This window comes from Sceloporus occidentalis, unplaced genomic scaffold (genome assembly GCF_023333645.1).
Source record: "Sceloporus occidentalis isolate IW3139 unplaced genomic scaffold, rSceOcc1.0.p SCAF_4, whole genome shotgun sequence".
NCBI classification, from domain to species: domain Eukaryota; kingdom Metazoa; phylum Chordata; class Lepidosauria; order Squamata; family Phrynosomatidae; genus Sceloporus; species Sceloporus occidentalis.
In genome coordinates this window covers 35,595,227-35,607,262 of record NW_028316984.1, presented here as the reverse complement: position 1 = coordinate 35,607,262, position 12,036 = coordinate 35,595,227, and positions in this window count along the sequence as shown.

The following is a 12,036-nucleotide window of genomic DNA, read 5'->3' as shown; positions in this document are numbered from 1 at the left end:
CCCTGCCCCTGTGACATCACCTATCCTATCCTCTGTTCTCAGATTTTGGCCCAGAAATTTGAAGGCATGGGAAGCTATGAACTTGGCAACCCTAACAGCATATCCTTTGAAACAAGCAAAACATGTTTCTGAAGTTTAATTCAAAATAGCCCCTGAAGAAGGCCTTAAGAAAACACTCAGGCCAAAACACATCGCCGCCCCTTGCTTTGCCCAGTAAATGTTTCAAGAGGTCCTGGTCCAGCAATCTCTGAAGTCTCATTTAAAATAGTTCCCCTGAAGAAGGCCTTAAGGTACAAACAGGCCAAAACATGAGTACACAAGGGCTTAAGAGTACATACAGGCTTTTTTTAAAAAAAAGTAAAACTAATAAATCTTATTTTTTTAGTATCTTAAGATGTATCTCCAGTTTCTTCTGTGTATTTCATTCCCAGTTTCTGCTTCTTTCATTCTTTCAAAACAGTAGCTCATTTTAAAAAATCAAAATACTTTTTTTTAACTAAAAAAAAAAAACCCACCTGTAATAATATCCAAGACTGGTGGAGTGTAAAGTTTTGCCAGGCATAGATCAACTTCCTCCTCCTCTCCATGCATATACTACACCTCTCTGCTGCCATGTTGCTCCCCCCTTGGCCATTTCATGGTCAAGTGTCATGCCTCTTTTTGACATGGAGTCAGATATGGCTAAACTAAGTGTGGCAATTTTTGAGGAGCAGGCCAGTACTGGGGCAAACAGAATACATTTGCAGCTCAGTCTTAGCTCCTCCAGCTATCCTCACTTGGGATTCAGCCTTTGTACAAAAGGTGAACCACAAACATAGTTTGGTGCTGGAAGCAATGTTTGGTTCTGGAAGATGGCCTTGACAGCCTTGATTTCTTTGATGCATAGAAACATATGGTATCTACTCCTCAATACATCCCTCTATCTGGTTTGTTCCCCCCCCCCCCCAGCTTCTGATTGACACTTTTGGCTTTTCAATCTTCATTTGAATGACCATGTTCTTCATCTTCATTTGAATGACCATGTTTCTCATTTCAGAGAGTAATTTATGATACCAAGGGAGGATGCCGGACATTACTAAGGATCCTGATGTGTTTCTGTGACAGATGCACAAAAGGTAACATCTTCCCCAACCCCAGACTTCAAGATAGATGCCTTCTTCTGAATGGCTTGGAAGGCACACGGGAAATAGGGAGCCATGGGGTCATTATGTAGAGGATGTACTGGAAACCTCCCTTTGCCATGACCATAAAAGGACACATGGAAGTTTGTTGTGATTTTAGCTTTGTAAGTTACTAACAGAATTTTGGTCAAAGTGATATATTGACAGACACTAAACTGCAAATGCATACACTACTTCACACTTCTAAAATGTATTAGTGTATAGAGGTGTGAAGAGGAGGAGGAGAAGGATGACAACAACCCTTCCAAGAAACAAATAAAGAGATGGGAGAACATAGACTCATTTGTAGCCTCCTTTGTCAAGATCTGCTGTGTCACTAGAATATTTGTTTCTCTTGTTATAATCTGTGGTGTGCCAGGGTTGGTTTTCTCTGGCAGGTTTTGAACACAAACAGCACTTTTTGTTAGTAGTTCGGGGCAAAAAGTCATGCTTTGGTGCAGATGCCCCAATAGGACGATAAAAGATGATGGTTGGGGAGGGAAAACTTCCAGCGGAGGCCTCACTGCTCCCTTAAAATGACACAGTGACTCCACTACAGGTGGAAAGATTACTGAAGAGATTAGTAGATTAGCATAATGGGATCAGTCTGTTTCTCATTAGGTGCTACACACTTTAAAAGTCTACAAAATCCAGAGCTTGGATGAGTTGCTGCATGCCTTGCTGACTAGGGGATTCTGGGTGTTGTAATTCAAAAAAGGGTAAATTTTCCACATTCTGATAAAGACTGAATGACATTTTAAAAAACAAACAAACAGTGGTTGGGACAAAGGATTTTGTACATTTGGTAGTGCCCCTAGTACTTATGGAAAATATTACCTCAAGAAGACAGACCAGAGAACAGCCAGTTTCTTTGTTTACTGAATTGAAGAGAGAAAAAAATGAATTAAAAACAACACTCCGAATGTAACTTTACTAAGTAATGGTAAATCAGGATCCTGAATGTTTGGCTACAGACAAACACTACGGACTAACAACACTTTGACTCTGTGGTGAAATCAATCAAAAATCACCAGAATGCAAATTCCACCCAGGAAAGAGGTACAATAAAGAACTGTGATGAGAAATACATGTGATCGATCTTACATGAGTATGCAAAATCCTAATGACTAGGGAGTTTATCACACTGAGAAAAAAAGAGAGGAGCATAGTGGGATGCTCCCGTCAATACTGCATGATTTGGCAAAGATTATCACACTCTTCCTGGTAAATCCCATTTCAAATCTACAGTCCATCATATATATCTTTTTTCATGTATTTTCCTTGATGTTTACACATGGAAGGGGTGGGAATCATGTGGCCCTCCAGATGATGTTACACTACAATTCCCACCAGCCATAGCCCATACAAGACAAGGTTGAAGGACACTTGGATTTTCAATCCAACAAAAATTATGAGGGCCACACGATGCCCATCCCTCACCTAATGTTGGTGGTATGGGACTTCATGACATCAGAACTGAGTTCTTTTTCTTGCTTTATCACTGCTGAAACCATAGGCTAGTGTGGAATAATTGTCTGAGTGTTGGACTACAGGAGACCAGGGTTTGTATCCCTGCTCAGCTATCAAGGAGCCCTGGTGGTGCAGTGGTTAAATGCCGGTACTGCAGCCACTCATTCACAGTCACAAAATTCTGAGTTCTATACCAGCCAGGTATTCAAGGGTTGACTTAGCCTGGCATCTTTCCAAGGTCGCTAAAATGAGTACCCAGCTTATTGGGGGCAATTGGCTTAGGGACTGCTTAACTGCACTGATAAGCAGCACAGAAATGTACTTTCTACTTGCTTGCTATTGCTTGAACAAGTCACACTCTTTCAGTCTCAGAAGACTACCCCCTCAAACAAATCTTGCCAATGTTGTTGAGAAACCCTCTCCATTTTACTTATACTGCCAAGCCAAAAAGCAAGATGAGTCAGGTATCTGAAGTAAAAAGCAGCTTTATTCTATTGTGCAGAGAATAAGTTGCCAGGCATCTCAGGATCCAAAAACAAGCAGAACCTGATTCAGAGTGTAGTTACATTTTACACCTATACTGATAACACATTCGTTAGCCACTGCCATATGTGGTATCATTATATTATCCTACAAGTCACTGCGGACATCTCTTGCAGACCACTCCTCTGGGCGATACAAATTCCAAGCAAACCTTGGCCAAAGGTTAAACCAACAATGTATATGCATCTGAAGACACAGCGTGAAGCAATGTGTGTGCTATCTTTTTAGAGCCGAATTTCTATCCATCACCAAGAAAGCCCTGTGGTAGGGTTTCTATAAGCTGGAGTCTAGGTGAAGGCACATAACAACAACAACAATAACAAAACTATAGGCTAACTCTGAGCCATACAGCTACAAGAATCTCACAATATCTGGGAACAATATCTAGTCATTTCCAACTTATGGCTACGTTAAGGTGAGCCTATCACAGGGTTTTCTGGGGTTCATAGTATGTGACTCACCAAACGTTACTCAATGAGTTTCCATGGCTGAGCAGGGAATTGAAACCTATTCCTCAGGATTATAGTCCAGTGCTCAAACCACTATGCCATGCTGGCTCTCATTATATCATTATGTTATGTGCCTTTAAGTTGTTTCTGACTTATGCTGACTCTAAGGTTAACTTAGCATTGTGTTTTCTTGGCAAGATTTGTTCAGAGTAGGTTTCCCATTGCCTTCCTCTGAGGCTGAGAGCATGTGACTTGCCCAAGGTCACCCAGTGGGTTTCATGGCGGAGCTGGGAATTGGTCCCTGGTCTCCCAACACTCAAACCACTATACCATGCTGGCTCTCTATCTATTGGTAAAACTATCTTGCTAGGGGCTTACAGAACAGCAGTGGTGGCAGCCAGGATTTTTCTTTTGAAAGCAGGAATACATAAGGGGGAAAATACATTTTTAGGTGGGTGAGCTGCGTGTCTCATATTAGAGTTCTGAAAGAAAAATAATAAACTATTTCCTTGATGCAAAGATAAGGCAGAAAGGACATCTTGGTTCCGTACTTTCCCATGTCACCAATCTTTTTTTGCAGATTACAGTTCTGTAATGTACTTTCAGTCCTGAATAAATCTTGGCAGCCTTTTCCCAGCTACAGTATGATTAGCCTTTTACTCCCTTCAAGAGTAAATGTGTTTTCACCACGAGTGGCATTCCCCCCCCCCAGCAACCAACAAAGCAAAATCACAACATTTTCCATGATACTATATTCCGTGATACTGTATTGTGCTAGTCTATGACCGCAATAAAGATCCAAGCTGTTGACCTCAATCCCTAGTCTACTCCATAGGACTGAGAGAGGAGCCTGAGTAATGTGCTTGGAATTCTCTAAAGTTGCCAAGCTAGGTAGGAACTGGTACGGTGGTGAGGATTTTATCTTTCAGATATTAAATTGTAAGTGTTGCGGTGGCTCAGCAGTTGACTCTGACTCTGATGACTGCAAGATGGGCAGGTTGTCAGGGATGATGGGAGTTGTAGCTCTTCACCTCTGGCTCTAACTCACCACCTTGTTATGCAGCAGAGCTGACCAGCTTTGGTCAGTGGTTAATGCTTTTCTTCCAAGCAGCAGAGTTTCAGAGAATAGGCTGAAGATCCTGACAAACTCTCCAAGCCTTCTCACTCTTCTTCCTCAGATGTCTCCAAACTTCTCCAGGATTCTGCTGGCTCTTGTATCTTCACTCAAGACACCAGACAACTCAGTAGTCTTATATAAAAGATCTCCTTTATTCTACTATATACAAAAACTATATGCCCTACAAATCACAATCTCTACAATCTCCAATACTCCACAATATCTCCAAACCACTCCAACTACCCAACAAAAAACACTGGCAAACACTGCAATTATTATAGCCATTGTTAATCACCACCCACTAGTCAGTTTCCACCCAGTGGGTGTGTACATTCATTTTGATTGGTTCACATAGTTCAACCCACACTTAAGACCAACCCAAGTATTTCATCATTTTACCTTGTACACTTAATGAATCTCAGGTGTTTCCAATTGTACATTCTATAATTCTGTCCTTGACTTTCAAGACTTCTAAATTACATCAGCTTTTTCACCTGTGTAGCTTCTTAATTGCTCTTGCTTAGTCATTGTGACTTTCACATACATATTTTATTTCTATTACTGTATGTCCCATGTTGCATTTTCCTTAACAGTTCGAGACCCAAGTGCTGCATAATGGAGTGAGTTCCCATCACTAGTCCCTGCTTCTGTCAACCTAGCAGTTCAAGGGCATGTAAAAGTGCAAGTAGATAAATATGGCCCGGTACATACCTTTGAAAAATGTCAGACTTGACGTGGCCTGTTTTCCTGTGGAGGTACGCTGCAGCAACCAAACTGCCTGACGTCCCTCCGTCCCAAAAAGAACCTGGAAAAAAACGGGTTCTTTTTGGATTGCTGGGTGGACATAACGAGTGCGCCAATGGCACACTCATGACGTAAGCAACGTGCAGCAACGTCTATATGCTGTGTGTTGTTTATGTCAAGATGACAGCACTGGTGTGGATGGAATGCCGCCATGATGCCACCGCTGTGCCGTTCTAGGGTTAGGGACCATGCAATTGGTGCGTGGTTCCTAACCCTAGTGTCACTGGTGGCATGCCGCTTCGGGACTGTCTGTCCCAGGCCTATGTACCACTTTGATGAGAAGGTAACAGCGTTCCATGCAGTCATACTGGTCACATGCCTATAGAGTCATCTTTGACAACTCTGGCTCTTCGGCTTAGTAATGGAGATGAGCCCTGCTCCCTATGGTCAGACACTTGACAACCTTGTCAAAGGGAAAACTTTTACCTTTATATTATATTGTTGTGGCTTATTGTTTCATTCTTGATGATATATTTCTGATGTTCTATGGTGAAAAGGCATTGTAAATAAACATTGTTGATATTATTATTATTTAACATTGATTTAAACTTGAACCAATTGACTCGGACTTAAGTCAGACTCGAGTAGCTTCAATGAGTATTCTTGAGTATTGAAAATTGCCTCCAGTGACTATGGGGGTCCAATAGTGGAACCTTTTTGGAGTCACCTCTACCTAACAGACCCTTAAGGAGAATTGGCTGAGCAATCTGATGCCCTCATGCAATAGGAAATTGTTCTTTTCTGTCCTATTTCTTATCCGTATGTGTTTGTCTTCATTAATGCTCCAGTTTTCTGTCTTTCCTCCTTTGCCGTGTGAGCTCGCTCTTGACCCATGGCTGTGTTTAATATCCACTATGGTCTATTGCTGGGAAGTTGGTCTGACCTGGCTCTGGACCAATGGGGAGTGAGCTACAGAGACCCTTTGGCTGGACTGTGAATCCATTTCAAAACGATCCTTGCACTAGATGTTCTGAAACATTTTGAACCTTAACAGTCAGAGAGTTAAGTTTCCCACAGGCTATTCAAAACACTTAGGCATTGACTCCTTCTCCTTGCTCATTTTCTCTGCTGTAACCCAACACATCCCTTAACCATCATACAACTCAGGTAACAAAGTGCTGGAAGCACTGAACTCTACCTCTGCTTGTCAAAGGTCCGGATAGCTCTCCAGCTGAGTTATGGTTCCACGGATGCAGATGAATGTTTCATGAGTTCTGTGATGTGGTTGAGAGATCCCCTGATTTGTAGCAGAGAATATCGGGGAGCAGTAAGGGGGGAATTTGTTGGCTAGGTTATGTGCAGTGACTGTGAACACCTTAATAGTGTTTCCCCCTGCGTGTTGGTGTCTGGCTTAAGGGGTGCATGTAATAACCTTAAAATAATATGCTATAAGAGGTGTCTTTTTTGTAATGAAGGAGTGAATTCAGCTTGTTTCCTGTAAATGCAATCACTGTTCAAATATCAGATCTGATTTAACCAGTCCCTTAATTTTCTTCCATCCTATAAATAAATGCTTGTATTTCCCCCCAACATGTTGAAGCTTGAAAACAATGGCCTGTCTGAATACCAATACTTGACTTGTGTTTTGCCTGTGCCACAGGCAATCAGAATGCTTCGTGAATGAAGGGATTTATTGACAAGGAACATTTAAAAAAACAATACATTTGCAATTAGATTAGAATCTGTCCCACTTTATTTGAACCTGTTGGTGAAAATGCTGACTTAAAAGAAAAAAGAAATTCTCACCTTCATGGCTTGGGTTGGGTGACTGTTTCTAATAAAAGACACCAGTCTGTCCAAATTGGCAGGGATTTGCTCGCTGGAAAGAAGCTGATGTGCTCATCTTGCAGATCACTTTCAGAGGTAGGAATGTAAGGACAATGTAGGATAGCTGTTTACCTGTATCTAAGGCTGAGGATAGATCATGGTTTTATAGAGAGTTGAGGACAGCTGGGAAAATTGACTGAGTGTTCTTAATGTGTAAATTCATCCACCCTCACTTTTAATAAGCTGTTGTGCCAGTTTTTATATTAGTTGTTTCTCCATATATTTCATCTGGAATTACCTTCCTTTATGGCTTAGATGGCTAAGAAAATAAATTGGTACAGCACTCATGACATCTCCCAGGACGTATGGAGGACCTCCAGAAAGTTAAGAGGGATGCTCCATCACTGTACATCCAGTTATAGGAACATAGCTGAATGCTTCACCAATGCTCCCTTGCTCTCCACTGACCAGTAACTAATCATATTTTGAGACTGCAGCAGGTTAAAGGTGAGTTTTGGTTTGGGGAGGATGACAGAGGCTTAGGTCCAACTAGTGGAACTTTACTTATGTCTCTGTGATCCAGGATCTCAGCAAAAATTGCAACTATTAAGACAGAAGGGTCAAGTAATAATTGAGAGGTTATTCATGAGTAATCCATAAGCCACAGTCAACAGGAAACCCATAAGACAGGCAAAGCTTGCATGTTGTAAATGTTGAATAAACATTGAAAAGGACCTTTATGAATGGAATTTACTTGTAAGTATATATCATAGATGGATCTTAGCTATGGGGATCCTTCTTTTAATTTCAATTACAAGTAGATATGATGTGGAAGGAATGCCTCAGCAGCACAAAATTGTGGAGCAACCATAATTTGAAAGCCCTGAATAAAGACAGACAGACAGACAGACAGACAGACAGACAGACAGACAGACAGACTAGAAAGAAAGAAAGAAAATTAGAAGGTGGAGGATGAGATCTATGGAATGCTATGTGTCTCCAATCACTTTCAATTCTCTTTCAAACACCTATCTGTTGAAAACTGTCCAGTTTTCTGTTTCCAGCCTAGTTCTTTCAGACAAAGAGCTAAAGAACCTTGAAATGTCCATTAGTGAAAACTGTTGTGCATACTTTCTAGACAATTGTATCCACAAAGGATACAGAGTCTGAAAAAAAATTCCAGCTTGGATTCATCACACATCCAACATGGAAATTGCCTTCTGTCCCCATTCATCTCATCTGGCATAGTCTGGAACAAGAACGAAATGCAGTTGACCCCAAGCAGCGTTGTAACGTGTGGATTGCTCCTTACCATTTGCCAAACCCAGGTGGTCCAGGGTATCCTTCTCTGTGGGTTGCATATGTAATTTCCTCCCTACAGTCTCTGGTGTGTAACAACAGAAAAAACAAATGCCACTTATTTAGATATTGAGGTTTACTGGTTAAGTGATTAAATAAGAATCATTTGTATGATTAAATGCTGGAAAGTAAAGTGCTTTCCCCATGAACCTATAGCACGGCTCTCATTACCCAGAAGCGCTGCCTATTAGTTGAAGCAAATTAACATTCAAACACTTTCTGGAGTGTCTGCTAATCACAAGCTGTTAATTACTGTCATTAGGTTAGACTGCTGAAGAGAGTAACGGAGGAATCATTCTCATGATCTTGGTATTTGAAAGTGATCTTCACCAATAATAAAAACACACGTCAGACATACAGAAACTGCAAATTGCCGAACCTGCTGACATAGTCGAAAATTCTGCTGACTATTAGTGGTGTAGTGATGGATGCATTCTTGACACAGTTTCAGTGTTTGGGCTTAGGAAATAATGAGTATCAATGTCCTAGCAAGGGAATATGCAAAGATGAAGGAGCTCTTTGTATCCTTAATTAAGGAAAGAAGTAGCACAGCCTGTTCACCGATAAGTGACTGTACATAATAATCATGTATTTATGTAAGGGACTGCTATGCTATACTACTGGAGTGGCAATTAAGCTTTCACAAAGTAGTGTTAATAAGGGAAGCACTTGAATAATAATAAAAAAGCATGTAATTACCCAGTAGATTAATTGTGAAAGGAAAAGGGAAACAAGCTTTAAAATGTTTTTGGTGCAACAAAAAGTTGTCCACAAGCTCAAACCTTGTTTGCTCCAGAGGTGCGTCCTCTGTGCTTATTTGTATGTGCCTTCAAATTGCCTGTTGACTTATGGTGAGCCCATGAATTTCATTGGGTTTTCTTAGGCAAGGAATACTTGGAGATGGTTTTGCCAGTTCCTTCCTCTGAAGTAGAACCTGCAGCACCCAGTATTCATTGCAGTCTCCCATATAAGTTCTAACTAGGGCTCACTTTGCTTAGCTTTCAGGACTAGACATGATCTGGTGCCTTTGAGGCATTTAGGCTGCCAATGGCTCCTGCACCAATGGAGTAAATCACACTCCGAGGGTGAATTTGTTCCATAGGATGGGAAAATATACGCTGTAAATGTACAGCTATGTATACAACACAATTAATTGTGCAATACAATATATTAGCATAAAAACTTGGGCTGCAGCCAGGTTAAAGACATTAAAATGAAGTGATTATATGGAGTTTAGTAAATGCATCAATTAATCTATCTATTAAATGCCTATGATGAAAATAATATTTATGAAAAAATAAGCATACTTTGATTTAGGTAATATATATAAGTGGATGAAGAGAAGAAAACTGGGACCTAACAGAGGGGCTTCCCTTAGTCTGGGGGGGCACTGAGCCAGGAGGCAGGGGCTGCCAGCCAGGGCCTGTAATTTTCTCCCTCCTGGCAAGCCGCCATGACGAGCTCCCTTCCCATTGGGTGCATGCCCCACTCCCCTCAGCCACAGCCAATGGCTGCCCGCTTCCTTCCCCTCTCTCCCAGTTGCCCTAAGAGAGAAAGCAAGGGTCCCCTGCGTTGCTCCCTCCCTCTGCCCCATGGCCTTGGGGGTCTCTCAGCTGGGCGTCCTCCAAGGCAGTGGGGCTGATGGAGGGCGCAAGTCCTTGGACAACAGAGCAGTCCTCGGACAACGCTGGCTCATCAGCTTAGAAACGGAAATGAGCACTGCCCCCTATAGTCAGTTATGGCTAGACATTCATGTCAAGGGACTACCTTTACCTTTTAACCTTTTAACATATAAGAATACATAAAGAGAGATATATTTCAGAACACACTAAGTAGATTGTGTATTTCCTATGATTTCCTCCCACAATGAAATTTCCTCAAAGATATGCATTTTAGCAATCGGATCTGTAAATTTGACCAGTGATTACTTTGTACTGACCAGCCATAATATAAAACACACTAAATTCAAGGCATGCAGGTAAGGGGCAACACATGTTATGACAAACAGACATCCTTCAAAGCTTTGGGGAAGCACCCCTACAAAACACGCTAAGCTGTCATCTACTTTGATCTTCAGTCTGTTCTGTCCCAGACCAAAAATTCAAATTACATTTCAAGAGGTGTTCCCTAAATATTTTTCATATAAATGAGCACTTGTACATTTTGAATTTGCTTTAATCACCAATTTCAGTAGAATTTACTTTCAGGTAATTATCCTTTATGATGATAAAACCAAACAAACAGCCCATTGGGTTTATCTTCTTTCCTTTCTCAAGGAAATGTTTTTTATTGGCTCATAGTGTCTAGATAAAATCATTTTTAAACGATAATAATAATAGAACTGCAATATGTAGGAGATGTGCAACAAAAATAATGTACACACAGTTGTAGTGTGTCAGTTTGCCAATTCAGATTGAGTTTACATCCTGACTGACAACTATTGGTATTGTGATATATATATTTACATGGAAATAAATTCAGTGTATATCTTCCATATAAATGCACTTAGGGTTGCAAACAACACTTTGTCTTTAAAAAGATCAGCCTCTGAGTTGGGCCTGGAAAAATTACTTTTTCAATCTCTCCTTAGGATAAGGGCACCCAGAGAAGGCAGCTTGTTTTCCAAGACCATCCTCAGAGAAAGATTTTTTAAATTATCTTTGGGAAATAACTGAATGTCTCTAACATTAGAAGATCCAAATCTTGCCCTTGGTCTTGAATATGCAGTTAGTACTCTACTGCTAATTAACTAAATACCTGGTCTGTACTACAATTGATCAGCGGTTACTTCAAAGAAATTCTTTGAAGTGATTTATCTCTATTCATTGCAAGGTTGTAAGGTAACACACCTCCTCCCATGTATACTTATCTAAGCAGCTGAGCTTAAAAATGGAAGATGAGGTTAATTCTTTTCCTTGAAAATTGGTGTCACAGAAAAATAAGTGGTATGGGCATATCTTAGTGGAGCTGTGTCAGGAGATATTGGCAGGACCTGACACTGACTTTAAATGTTTCAGATAATAACTAGCACGTGCAACTCAAGCATGTCTGAAATCTGAGGAATCTAACTGACATAGTTTACATTTATTCTCTGTTAGAATGCTTCTGTGCATGACTGGATTAAAGAAAGATTTCTTTGTCACCTTAGCCTTAGACAATCAACAGGCCTTTATGTTACTGGTGGCCAGTGCTTTTTCTGTGCCCTTTTTGGCAGATCCATGCGTAACTGCTTATCTGGACCCACGGAATGAGGGACACAAGCTTGGTTCATATGTTCATGCTCTGCACATTATCCACTTGGCACAGCGGCATGGATAAAGTGGATGTATACATTTCAGTGATTACGCAGATGGTGGCAGCAGCAAAA